Source organism: Pseudorca crassidens, chromosome 3 (assembly GCF_039906515.1).
Source record: "Pseudorca crassidens isolate mPseCra1 chromosome 3, mPseCra1.hap1, whole genome shotgun sequence".
Taxonomy (NCBI): Eukaryota; Metazoa; Chordata; class Mammalia; order Artiodactyla; family Delphinidae; genus Pseudorca; species Pseudorca crassidens.
In genome coordinates this window covers 88,666,138-88,678,535 of record NC_090298.1, presented here as the reverse complement: position 1 = coordinate 88,678,535, position 12,398 = coordinate 88,666,138, and positions in this window count along the sequence as shown.

The window sequence follows — 12,398 nt, the reverse complement described above, 5'->3', positions numbered from 1 at the left end:
CAGTACCTGTCAGGACCTCACACACAACCAATGGGTGTGAACATGGAAACCAGCTCGACTGGTCATTCTCTGCTCCCGGATTGCTCTTGTCCTATGCCCACCTTACTGCCTCCTGGGATTACCTTGATGTTTCCCATTGTTACCTTTATGGACCTGGCTCTGCTTCTGGATTTTACTCATTTTCTTTTTCAGCAATTATACTGGATCCTCTTATATCTCATCTGTCTTATTTTTTCCTTCATCTTCGTGCTAGATCATTCTGGAATACCTCTCATTATGCTGCTTCTCTGCATAAAAATGTTCGGTGACTCTCCATGGCTGAATCAAGTGCATATTCTTCAGTTTGGTTTCAGAGCCCCCAAGATATGGCCCCTGGTGGGGACACCTGCTGTTTTTCCTTCCCAGAAGTCAGTTCGTTTTTTGGTAGGTGTCTTTAAGATTCCTTATGGGGACCCACTCCCCATTCCCTCGTCCATGTGGATTGGCTGGCAGCGATCCCTCTTCTTGGCTCTAGGAGTGGACATATGACACAGTAATGGGTTCAGGGATAGGCAGAAATGACTTAAATCAGACCAGTGAATCTCTATTCTGAGTCTTTGGGCTAAACAGGTGAGAAAAAGAAGCTCATTTTCTGTTGAGACTGCTAGAATTGGTATGATAAAAGACTGAAGCTGCCAGGAGTTAACAGGTAAAACATGATAATGAAACCAACAGAGAGAAAAGAGGTGATATTTAGAGAGCAAGGTGGGAGTGCCTGGATCCACCTATGACTGAAGCCAGAGCACCCCTTGACTTTCCAGTTGTGGGCCAATTTCTGAGCTTAAAGAATCCTGAACCTAAAGAATTCTGACTAATACAGCTTTCATCTACCTTTTCAAGCATCTCCTCTTACCCCTCTACAATTACGCCAAACTATCTGCTCTTGTCTCAGAGCCTGATGACTGTATATTCATGCTTTGGCTTGTGTGGCTCTTTCAATGTGGAACACAATCTGTAGCCACCTCCACTTGCTCATTCTTTTAAGGTCTCTTTCAGATGTTACTTCCCATCTGGTATCTTCTCTGCCCTCCAGCCACATAGGTTCTTATCCCCATTTGAATCCCACTCCCCCCAGTGAATCTTCTTTGTCATTAAATATTCAGCATCTTTCACCAGTGGCGCAGAGCAGATGCTCAATAAACTAGTGCGACTTGGATCAAAGAGAAAAGGAAAATGGAGGGCTTTCCATGTAGAAATGAAGCTAACATTTGTTGCAGTGAACTGACTTTAAGTCCTGAGAAAAATAACAGGAAATAGCTTTTCTCCTTCCTACTTCATACCTGGCTTTTGTTTCTTCCAGAAGATAGGTAGGCAATTCCACTGCACTTCCTTTATCACACAAGCAACTGTAAACTGTAATTTTGCAGCATAAAAGCACTTTAAACCTGTGGGAAGCAGCAGTATTTCTGGTTATAGGAAGACACTTTACTTACTTTAACATTGGTTGCTTCCTTTTACATATAGACTTTGTTGTTGTTTTGTTGTTTGTTTTTTTCTCAAAGTCAATACTGTAGATTTATTTCACTAGCAATGTCAGTATTTCTGAGGCTATTGTATTGCTTTCTTCTTCAGAGTATTGCAAATTCTTTGAGCCTTGTGAGTTTTACCATGACACTATTTGAAAGGAATGTTCAGTTGTATTCAGTGTTTATATAGCACCTGACAGTTTATCCTCTGAGTGATTTACAGCTCCTCTATGGATGAGGAAAATAATGACACTGCAGTCTGGCAGAAGAGGGGCTCTTTCTATAGATGCTAACTGGAGAGGTTAAACAAGAAAAATCCTTGAGTCTCTTGTCTATGTGGTGTCAAAGACTCCTTTTTTACCCCACAAGTTAAAATAGTTACTTTGATGTCATATAAACACAACCTATAGAATCAGATGTTGAATTCAAAAGGAATCCTAGGACTTAAATCTAGACCTTTTTTCCCTTTATTTCCTCACTGCCATAGGCTACATATACTTGAAGAGCTTCTTTACAGTTAAGCAGAAAAAAAATCTGGGAGGTTGTGTTTGCCTTGGTAAGTAGCTTAGAAAAGGAACTTTATAAAGTCTATGCCTTTTTCCAACTTCCTGCACTGATATTTTTAGTGTATGGGACTTTTATTTTCATGAAAGGCTAAAAGCCAGAAAAGCATGCTGGTCAAGACCGTCCTTAAAAAGGATTCCCCAAAGCCCTATCTTTCTTCTACTGGTCCATTCATCTACTTATTATCTCTGCTTTTACTACTCCGGCTCTTTCCCACCAACTTCTCTGCACTTTCCTCTTTTATATAGCTTCTATTTATTGCCCTCTCATTACTCGTGATTATTCATGACTTTGTTGTCTCTCCTTGTGTATTTCACCTCCTTCCCAAAACGAATGGTTCATTCTAATGCCTTAAATTCAGAACTCTTGAGAGAGATCTTTTTAGGCAAAGCTCACCTGTTGGCCCCCTAAAGTGTTTCCAGCCAGTAGGTTTATTGATTGGCTGCCCTTGTTCATTCACCTGGGACCACATGCAACAGTGAGGCAACTTTTGGGAAGATCACGTCTTAAAAGGTCTGTGGGCATGGCAAACATTCCAAAGCTTGGTCCATCCAGGACAAGCCAGCTCATAATGTATTGCTGATGTATATGGCTATATACACCTAGAAGAGCATACAAATGATAAAGGAGAGGGAGGATTTCTACATCCTTAAGGTATCAGGGGACCTTATCAACACATTTCAGAGAACTATTTAAAGGTTACTCAAAGGAGATTTCTTTTCTGAAAGGGTAAAAGAAAGGAGGCATGTCACATATTACTATGGATTTATCCCTCTTTGGCTATCTTTACTGTCATTTCTATGGGACATGGGGGAGAAGAAATAAATACAGGTTTTCAGTCAACTTTCTGAACCAAAACCTGGCTTCTGCATTTTGATGGGCTTAGTTCACTTTAACATCATGTGCATCCTTGAAAGCAATATGTTTTCACAAAATAAACATTCTTACTGCTCTGGTATTATAGCAGCATCACAGTGAGCAGAAAACTTTAAAAGAGGTGAATTTTAGGAAAGGCAAAGTTCAACCACTCCAGCAGAGAACTGAGTCAATGGACTAATATTTGCCATCACTATCTGGAAGGGACTCATTCCCTGGAAACTTTGCTGTGACTGACCATCAGTGGATTTTTCCTGATATGCTTTGTGCCTGGTAAAGAAATGAAGAAAACTAATTTCTAGAGGGCTGAATCATATTTTCAGGATGGGCTGAAGTTGGTAAGAAAAATCTAGAAGCTCAGCTTAGGTGGGCCAGCAAGTAGCATTTGTTGTCTGGTTGACAGTCTTTTTTTTTTTTTTTAAGTCAGCAAGTGATAATGATGGCATCATAACAAAGTCATGGAACAAGACTCAGCAAAATCCTCAAAACAAAAAATCAGTAATGAACGTGAATGCTTCTTTTCTTCATCTTTTATTGACATTTTTCTTTTCCTCAATGGTGTGACAGGCTGTACCATATCATCTACACTTGCTCAGCTGGTCTTTGCTCTAAAAGATGGCACATTTATCAGGCAATTAGCAGAGGGTAAATTTTTAGCCTTTGGTGACAGGGCAGTAATTTGAGTGAAGATAAATAACCAGTTTGACATTGAAACCTATGATCTTGCTTCTAATCCTTGGACCTCAACAATTGATAAAATCAAACAGGCCACCAGAAGGACTGACTTACTTACCTGCTTAGATATTTACTTACTGACTAATTTCTGTTGTGTGTTCAGTATTACAGTGTGTTTTAGGAATAGGGGGTGGGGTGGGATCAGCAATCAAAAAGTAGAAACCCCATTTATTAACTGGGAATCTAACTGGGTAGAGAAAATACATGTGAAGCAAATTGTAAGGTAGAATGCCGGTGGTTCTCCATCTTAACTATACATTGTAATCACTTGGGGAGCTTTAAAAATTACTGGTGCTGAGTCCTACCTCCAGAGAACTGGATCATACAATGTACTTGATGGTCCAGTGAAGACTGTAAGTCCCAGTGTTTGGTTCTTGACACTGGGGGCACATCTAGAATCATCTGGAGGACTTTTAAAAGTCCTTATTCGCAGCTCAAAAACATCAGAATCTCTAGGGATGGGAGCTAGCCTCCAGTATCTCTTTAAGCTGTCTAGGGTTGACAACCGTATCCTTAGAGAAATTCATAGCAAAGGAAGGGAAATAATGTCTGGTACAGTCAAGAAGATCCCACAGACAAGAGCAAAGGACATTCTGACACAAAAGAAGGTGGCGTACTTTCATGTGAGGGAGAGCATGGGTAAAGGCGCAGAGCTTGAACTGAGGCTGGTGGAGGCTCAGTTGGAACACAAGCTGGACAACGGTAGGATGCTCTTGTTTGAAAAAACTGCAAACACATTTGGAGAGACAAGGTAAATTGAAATCAGGATTTAAAAGTCAGGCTGCGACACTTATTAGAATGGCAAAGATCCAAAACACTGGCAACACCAAACCTTGGCAAAGATGTGAAGCAATAGGAACTCTCATTCATTGCTAGTGGGAATACAAAAAGGAACAGCCACTTTGGAAGATAAATTGGCAGTTTCTTACAAAATGAAACGTATTCTTACTGTACAATCCAGCAATCGCACTCCTTGGGATTTACCCAAATGAGATGAAAACTGTGTCCACACAAAAACCTGCACATGAATGTTCATTGCAGCTTTATTCATAATTGCTGAAACCTGGAAGCAAATAAGAATCCCTTCAGTAGGTGTACAGATAAATAAACTTTGGCACATCCAGATAATGGGGTATTATTCGGTGCTAAAAAGAATGAAAAGCCATGGAGCATCTTAAATGTATATTACTAAGTGAAAAAAGCCAATCTGAAATGGCTGTGTAATGTATGATTCCAACTGTATGACATTCTGGAAAAGGCAAAACTATGGAGATAGGAAAAGGATCAGTGGTTGCCAGGGATTGGAGAGGAAAGAGGGATGAATAGGCAGAGCACAGAGGATTTAGGGGAGTGAAATCATTCTGTATGTACTACAGCGGTGGATACATTTCATTGTACATTTGTCAAAACCCAAAGAATATACAACACCTAGAGTGAACCCTAGTGTAAACTATGGACTTTGGGTGATAATGATGTATCAATGTAGGCACATCAATTTTAACAAATGTACCACTCTAAGTCAGGATGCTGATAATGGGCGGGGAGGGGGGCTATTTGTATGTGGGGGAAGGAGTATAGGGGAACTCTTTTACTTTCTGCTCAATTTTTCTGTGATCCTAAAACTACTCTAAAAAATAGCCTTTTATTTTTTTATTTTTTTAATGGAGAAAAAAAGCCAGTATGGGGAATTGAAAGTTTAGACTGGAGGCAGTAGGGTGTTTCTGTATTTCTTGAGCAGGGAATAGTGATGAGAGCAATGTTTTAAGAAGAACACCTTGGCCACAATGTATGGAGTGGATCAAACAGCAAGGGGCTGTGGCAACAATACAGATGCTAGATGAGGAGAGAGGGTTGAAGATTGGCGATGATCCGAGACTCAATGTGAAGGAAACCTTGGTGACTGACATCTCATCTTGAGTCCTATGACTCTCTTTTCACTATTTTGATAAATAAAAGCAGTGTTTGAAGCTATCTAAAAGGGAAAGGGAAAGTATGAAAAAAGAGTTGAAGTGTGCACTACGCTCTGAAAATCTGTTTTTCAGAGTGAGGCTAGAAGGCAGCATATGGGAAGCACTTGAGTACATTAAAAAAACACCATGTGAATTATTTTAAAAATCTAATTTGCAAAGGCCATTGGCATTGCTTGGGTGCATTTGTAAATCAGGCAGTCGCTTAAGTCATCTTGAGCAGCTAAAGCTATAATTTCCATGAAAAGGCTCAAAATATTAAAACATTAATTGAAAAAGAGCACTTTGAAAATCCTGTTTGCAGAGTTCATTCAGCTGGGCAGGATAGGGTCAGGCCAATTTTTCATCTGCAGTATAGGCTAAGCCTTTTTGCATGATTGCCCTGGAAAACAAATCCTTCATATGGTAAATGAATGACTCCTTGGTCTGTTTGCTTTATTAAAGGCTATTGCAGTCCTTTTTATTTATTATGCTCTCAGTTTCTACTAAACTCTCAAACTTGAATGTAAAATGTCCTGTGTTATTTAATCTACAAGCTATTGTTTACTCCCTCATCTTATGAAGCCAGGGCTGGCAGACTCAGCTTTTATTATAATAGCTATAAAGTGTCTGTGGCATCTGTGACGAGAATCAGCCTAGCAAGACAGGGTTCCGCTGTTCCCTGCTCTTCTCCTGTAGGCTGGCAATTTGGGGTAGTGGGTGCAGATGCTCCCTCAAGCACTCCCTCCCATCCCCCAATGTCTGCTGCCAAACCTTAGATCACCTTTACAGAACAGAGGGCGACTCAATGTCAGCAACTCACACATGCCAATCTTTCCTCTGAGGCAGCTGACAAAAACTCTGCTGGGAACAGAAGAGTGACTCTGGGCTCCCTCTCTGAAGGTCTTTGCTGATTTCAAGGTCAGGTAGGTAATGCACATGGTGTCTTATCTAGAGTAGACACTACAGAGTCTGGAAGGAAATAGAGAAGAAGGAAGAGGAAAATTGCCGTGCCTATTCTGCTGCAGGTACTTTACATTAGCACATTTTATTCTCCTTCCATCTTATGAGAGAAGACACATTATTTACCTCATTTTATAGGTTAAAAAAAGAGAAAGCATCAGGATATAAAATCACCCACAGGCAGGGATGCAGATTAGAAGTTATCAGCAAGTGGCAGAGCTGGGGGCTAACCCCAGGACTGCCCAACTTCACAGCCCGAGTACTTTTCACCCTTCTGATTTTTGCCCTGGTTCTTTTGCCAGGCCTTCTTGGACCCCCCAGTGCTCTGTGCCTCCTCTGTCTGCGTGACCCACTCCTGCATTACTTCTGAGGTCCTTGCCTGAATGGCACAGTCCAAGGTTTCACCCATGGAAAGCTACTTCTCTGTCCCTCCCAGACTGCAGGTCAGCTGGGAAGTTCTTATTCTTGTCACACACGCGATTTCTGTCAGAGGTAGGCTTAATTTAGCCCGTTAAGCACCTTCCCATTAGGCTTGTGGCTTAAGTGAAATGTCAAAATGTGATGTCTAATATTTTATGAGTAACACTGATGTGCTACTTCTTTGATCCCTTTTCATAGCCCGTGTTACGACCATCTGGACACCTCCTTCTCTTGGAGTTTTTGGGATGGCAGCCAAAGCAAGTACAGAATGCTGAACAGATCAATATAGTTAAGCACATTACCATAATCCACAGACATTAAAACATCAATACCTCATTCCCCTGACAAAGCTTATATCAAACAGAAGGCTCGATGGCACAGGAGACAGATTCATTAGGCTTTCGCCTCTGGGAATGTGTTTCCACACAGCTTAGGTCACTTGAAAGGAAGAGTTTCATGGTGTTAACTTTGCCAAACTTTATTTATTGGCATTTGGGCTCCAATCACAATCCCAACAGGATAGCAGCTTTTCCTTACAAAAGGGGCATTTTCCACATTTGTCGCATCAAACACATGGTGTCAACACAGGAATTCATTTGAGCTCTGTGTATCCTGTTCTATTAGGTATCCTGTTCTATTAAAAAACACCTGCAAACATTAGACTGCAAAGCTTCACATGTAACCCCTTCAGTATGTTTAGCCAAGACGTGAAGAATTTTAAAAATCAATATTACTCGGGCAGCTACTGTGTGCCTGGCACTATTCTAGGCACTGGAGATGCAGTCAGGGTGCTCCACAGACTAGGAGCTTCCCCTCACAGAGCTTACACTGTAGTTGGAGAGACAGACAAGCAAACATAGACATAAGGTAATTTCAGGTACCTGTAGATGCTATGAAGAAAGGAGATGTGGAAATGTAAAGTGGGACACATAAGGCAGAGCAGTGACAGAAGAATTGCCGAGAAGCTAGATCCATTATGTGCAGAGAGAAGTCATGCAAAAGTTAGGAAGTTAGGGGAGAAGTATCCTAAATAGAAAGAATAGCAAGGGCAATGTCCTGCGGTCAGAATGAGCTTAATTTATATGAGGAATAGAAGTAAGGCCACCGGGAGCCTTAAAATCAGAGAAATTGGCGGTTAGATCATGCAGAGCCTTCCTGGACACGCAAAAGACCTGGGGTGTCACTGGAGGTTTTAAAGTAGGGAGGTGACATTATTTTTATTTTTACCTTAATATTTATTATCATTATTATCTATGATTCATTTTTTAAATAAAAATTGCTCTTGCTATGGCAGTGATTCTTAACAGGGGGAGATTTTGCCCTCCCCTGCAGGGGACATTTATCAATGTTTGGAGCCATTTTTGGTTGTCACAACTGGAAAGTGCTACTGACATCTAGTGGGTAGAGGCCAGGGATGCTGTTGAATATCCTATAATGCCTGGGACAGCCCTCACAACAAATAAACAGGCAGCCTAAAAGGTCAGTACTGCTGTAGTTGAGAAACCCTGAGCTAATGGTATAGAGAATAGATTTTTCGGGAAGGGGGAAAGAGTGGAAGCAGAAGGCCGGGGCAGGAACCCAGGAGAAATGATGGTTACTTGGACTAAAATGGCAGCAACAAAGTTGGAGAGAGGTAGAGTGATTCAGGATATATTTTGCAAATAGAGCTGACAGGACCTGCTGATAAGTTGGCTGTGGGAAGTCAAGGAAGGGAGTCAAAGGTGACTTCTAGTCTGAGCAACTAAGTAGATGGTCAGGTCATTTACCTAGATGGGGAAGAATAGGCAAGAAATAGACTGAGAAGGGAAAGTTCAAGAGTTTTGTTCTAGGCATCTGTTAGACAGTGGAGATACCAAGTGAGCAGCTGAATAGAAGTCTGAATTAAAGGTCAGGGCTAGTTATGAAACCACGGATGGTCATTAGTCAAATCCATTTCACCTGACTTCGCTCATCAAAGTTGTCTTCAAAAGACTTGCCTCTCCCCCAAGCCGCACGTAGCCTAAACAATAAGAAGTTTGCAGTCAGCTGTGTCTAGTTCCAGCTGAGCTGGTTAAGACTGGTTACAACCACCAACTCTCCAACTGGGCATGCGCGAGTGTCCAGTTTGGTGACCTTCTGACGTCAGCGGGCCAAAAGCTCCACCCTCAGAGCCTGGCAAATGCCTCAGTTTTTTAAATGTGCAGAGACCTGTAGCTTAGTTACCCCCGCACAGGACAGAACGATTACCACACCTTTTTCCAATCACCTTTCCCCACGTTCCCCGTGCCTCGACCACCCTGCTTCGTATTCTTTATCCTATAATTACCCCAGCCCTTTGCTTTGGGAGAGGCAGATCTGAGATCTCTCCTGTCTCCTCGCTTGATTGACTTGCAAATACATCCTCTCTTTGCTGCAGATTTCGGCATGTCAGGGCTTTAGCAAATCGAACCTACTTTAGTAACAGTTATCATTATGTAGATAGTACTTAAGGTCTTGAGACTAGATAGATAACCTAAGAAGAAGGGGTGACTGGGAGGGGCAGAGGGGAGAGTGCTGATCTCCCCAATATTTAGGGGCCAAATTATAAGGTGGAAGATCCAGAGGAACGTGGTATCCTGCAAGACATGGTTGGGGGAGTGTGGGTGGGCAATAGGTTTGGAGAATGGAGGCGTCATCTATGTTGGATGTTTCTGAGAGGTCATATAAAATCAGAGCCCAAAAAAACCCCACAAAAAACAAACCAAAAAAACCCCCAAATTTGGCTGACTTAATTTGGCCAAGGGAGTGTTGGCACAGACTAGAGTAAGCTTCTGTGAAGTAGATGGGGTTGAATGCTGATTGGAGTGGGTTATAGACAGCATGGGGGTTTAGGAGATGTGATCAAAAATAGGAATTCTTTCAATAAATATTGCTGAAAAGAGAAGCAGAGAAATGGGATGGTGGAAATGGGATGGTGACAGAATTCCAACTGTAGAAAAAAACTTTTTTCTTACTAGAATCCCCCCTTCCCTTTTTTTGAAAGTCCCAAATTGTAACATTTACTTATGAAATTAACCAATAAGAATTTAAATGAATAATTTCATGGTTTCCTAGGTGTTGGTATATAACACATGTGTTTTATTAAAATTAGAACTCTATCTTGTGAATGAAGTTAAAATAGATTATTCTAGAACCACTGAAGAACCACTAAAACTTCAGAGAAGTGGTTTTTCTAAGAATATATTTGGAAAACCACTACACAGAATTAATTTTAACAACAAAACTTTATGTACCAGTCAAGGCAATAATTTTTTACTCTCCATAAGTCCTTTCTCCTGAGCCTGAAATTATAGCAAGATTTTAATCTTGGCTCTGTCACTTCTTAGCTCTTTGGGCAAGTTGCTTCATCTCTTGAAACATAAGATTTCTCATTTATAAATCAGTAGGGGTTAGTGTGAAGATTAAATGAAATAAAATATGCAAATTGCGTGTGTCCTGCATGGGGCCCATCTCCTTTCCTTCTGGCATCTTTACTCCAGGACTCTCTCAGGCTAGCGGTGCAGTGACTTTGTGCTGCCATATTATATGTGGCAGTGCTGGTCATCATGGGGAGCTCCATTTTTTTCCTCTCATCTCACCTTTGTTGTCTTTTCATCTTAGCTAGTACAAAGCCCAGAAGGCAACAGACTTTGCATCCACTTGCTGCCTACTACCCTTAAAGCATCTCAGTGACATGAGAAACAAAGCAAGATTTGTTTCTGAGACATTGTAGATAACCAAATATGGAAGCTGTGACTACTTCAAAGGAAGAATACCACCAAATTTTTGGTTTAGGGTTTTGCTACAGTCGGACCCATAAGCAATTACCTTTCCCCAATCCTCCAACCATAAATGGAAAATTCTTCTAAGAAGGAAAAAAAAAAAACCCAAAATAAATTAATTTTGAATTATTGTATATAATTATAAAATAATTTTGAATTATGTATACAAGTAGAAGTGAGAAAGTCTCTTCAAATCTAAAAAAACTGCCACTGACTTAACATTGAGAGTGTTGAAGAGACCTGTGAGAAGAGTATTGGCAAGCGGAAGTGGCAGAGGTAGACAATGTCCTTTGTTAAATACAGACCACATTTCAAGTCAGGTTTGAACCCTATGGATAGACTGAAGGGTGCATGTGACCTCAGTGCCAGTTATAGCTGTTATCAAGTTTCACACACTTGTCTCTTTCAGAACCCAATTCCCCACTACCACTCTGTATCTCTTAGGTTGGAGCCTGAACTTCCTAAAACAACATCTATGTGAATATTCTGAGATGCGCCTCATGAATGGGAGATAATACCCCTGGATTAGGGTAGAGAACTGTCTTTGAGATTCTGGCCTATGTCCTGCACCCTTCCTGGGGCAGCTTCCACTATGAATGAACCCTGTCTTCAAACATGGAGCTCACCTGGGCTTCTGAAAATATGAAAGGCTCTTACTATCACACCAGTCAGCGCCAATGAGGACTAACCTAGTCTGGTGGTGGTTTCTGCCATGCAGATGTCTTCTATGTAAATTGTCTTATTGGGAGCTTTCAAACTCATGGGGGTGAGGAGTGGTTACAGAAAGTCCACAAATGTCCACAATGTCCCACATTATCAGTATCTTCAGTATCAGATTTCTGGTACAGAAAAACTCCAAAAGCTCCAACAGAGACTGCATTCATTCTTCAGGAGATGATTCTCCATTTTTGTCATATTTCACTTTCCCTTAGTGTCATGTTATTTGCCTGGGCATAATTTTACTTTCTTTATATTTTTAAAGTTTCAGGTTGGGTGGATTAATTTTTAACCTTGAGGTAAAAGTCAATTCATAGCAATTTAGCAGTGTCTAGTTTAGTGATTCTCAGGATTTTCATACTTAAGACCCTTTAACAGGTTAAAAAGGTTTCCTGATCCCCACATTGTAGGAGCAGAACATTTAGTATCCACTGATTGAAAAATTACTGAATGACAACAGCAGAAGCATTTGAACACCTTGAAAAAAAAAACTGAACAATTTCACAAGTTTGAAAGACAGTCGTGCACTATACTTGAGTCACATCAATCCTTCACTTTTGGGTAGTCATTAGTATGAGGATGAAGGAGCTGATCCTTTAATTCAGTGGCTGCTCAGGAATTTGTGCCCACCCTTTCCCCACAGTTCTGCACCTCCCCACACAGACTTCCTTGAGATGAAACTGAGCAGGAACCCTGAGGGGCCTTCCCAGAGACAGACCCCCAAACTCCCATGTCCAGTACCTGCCTCTTGTGTGTAGAAAAGTTTTAGCCTCCTAGGCCCTCCTCAAGTTCCAAAGAGCAAATTTAATCAGAGAAGTGAGAAAATGCAGAAACAAAGGAAAACAGTCAAGTAAGACAAAATAATAGTTTAGTCATAAAACAAAGTCAAGGAC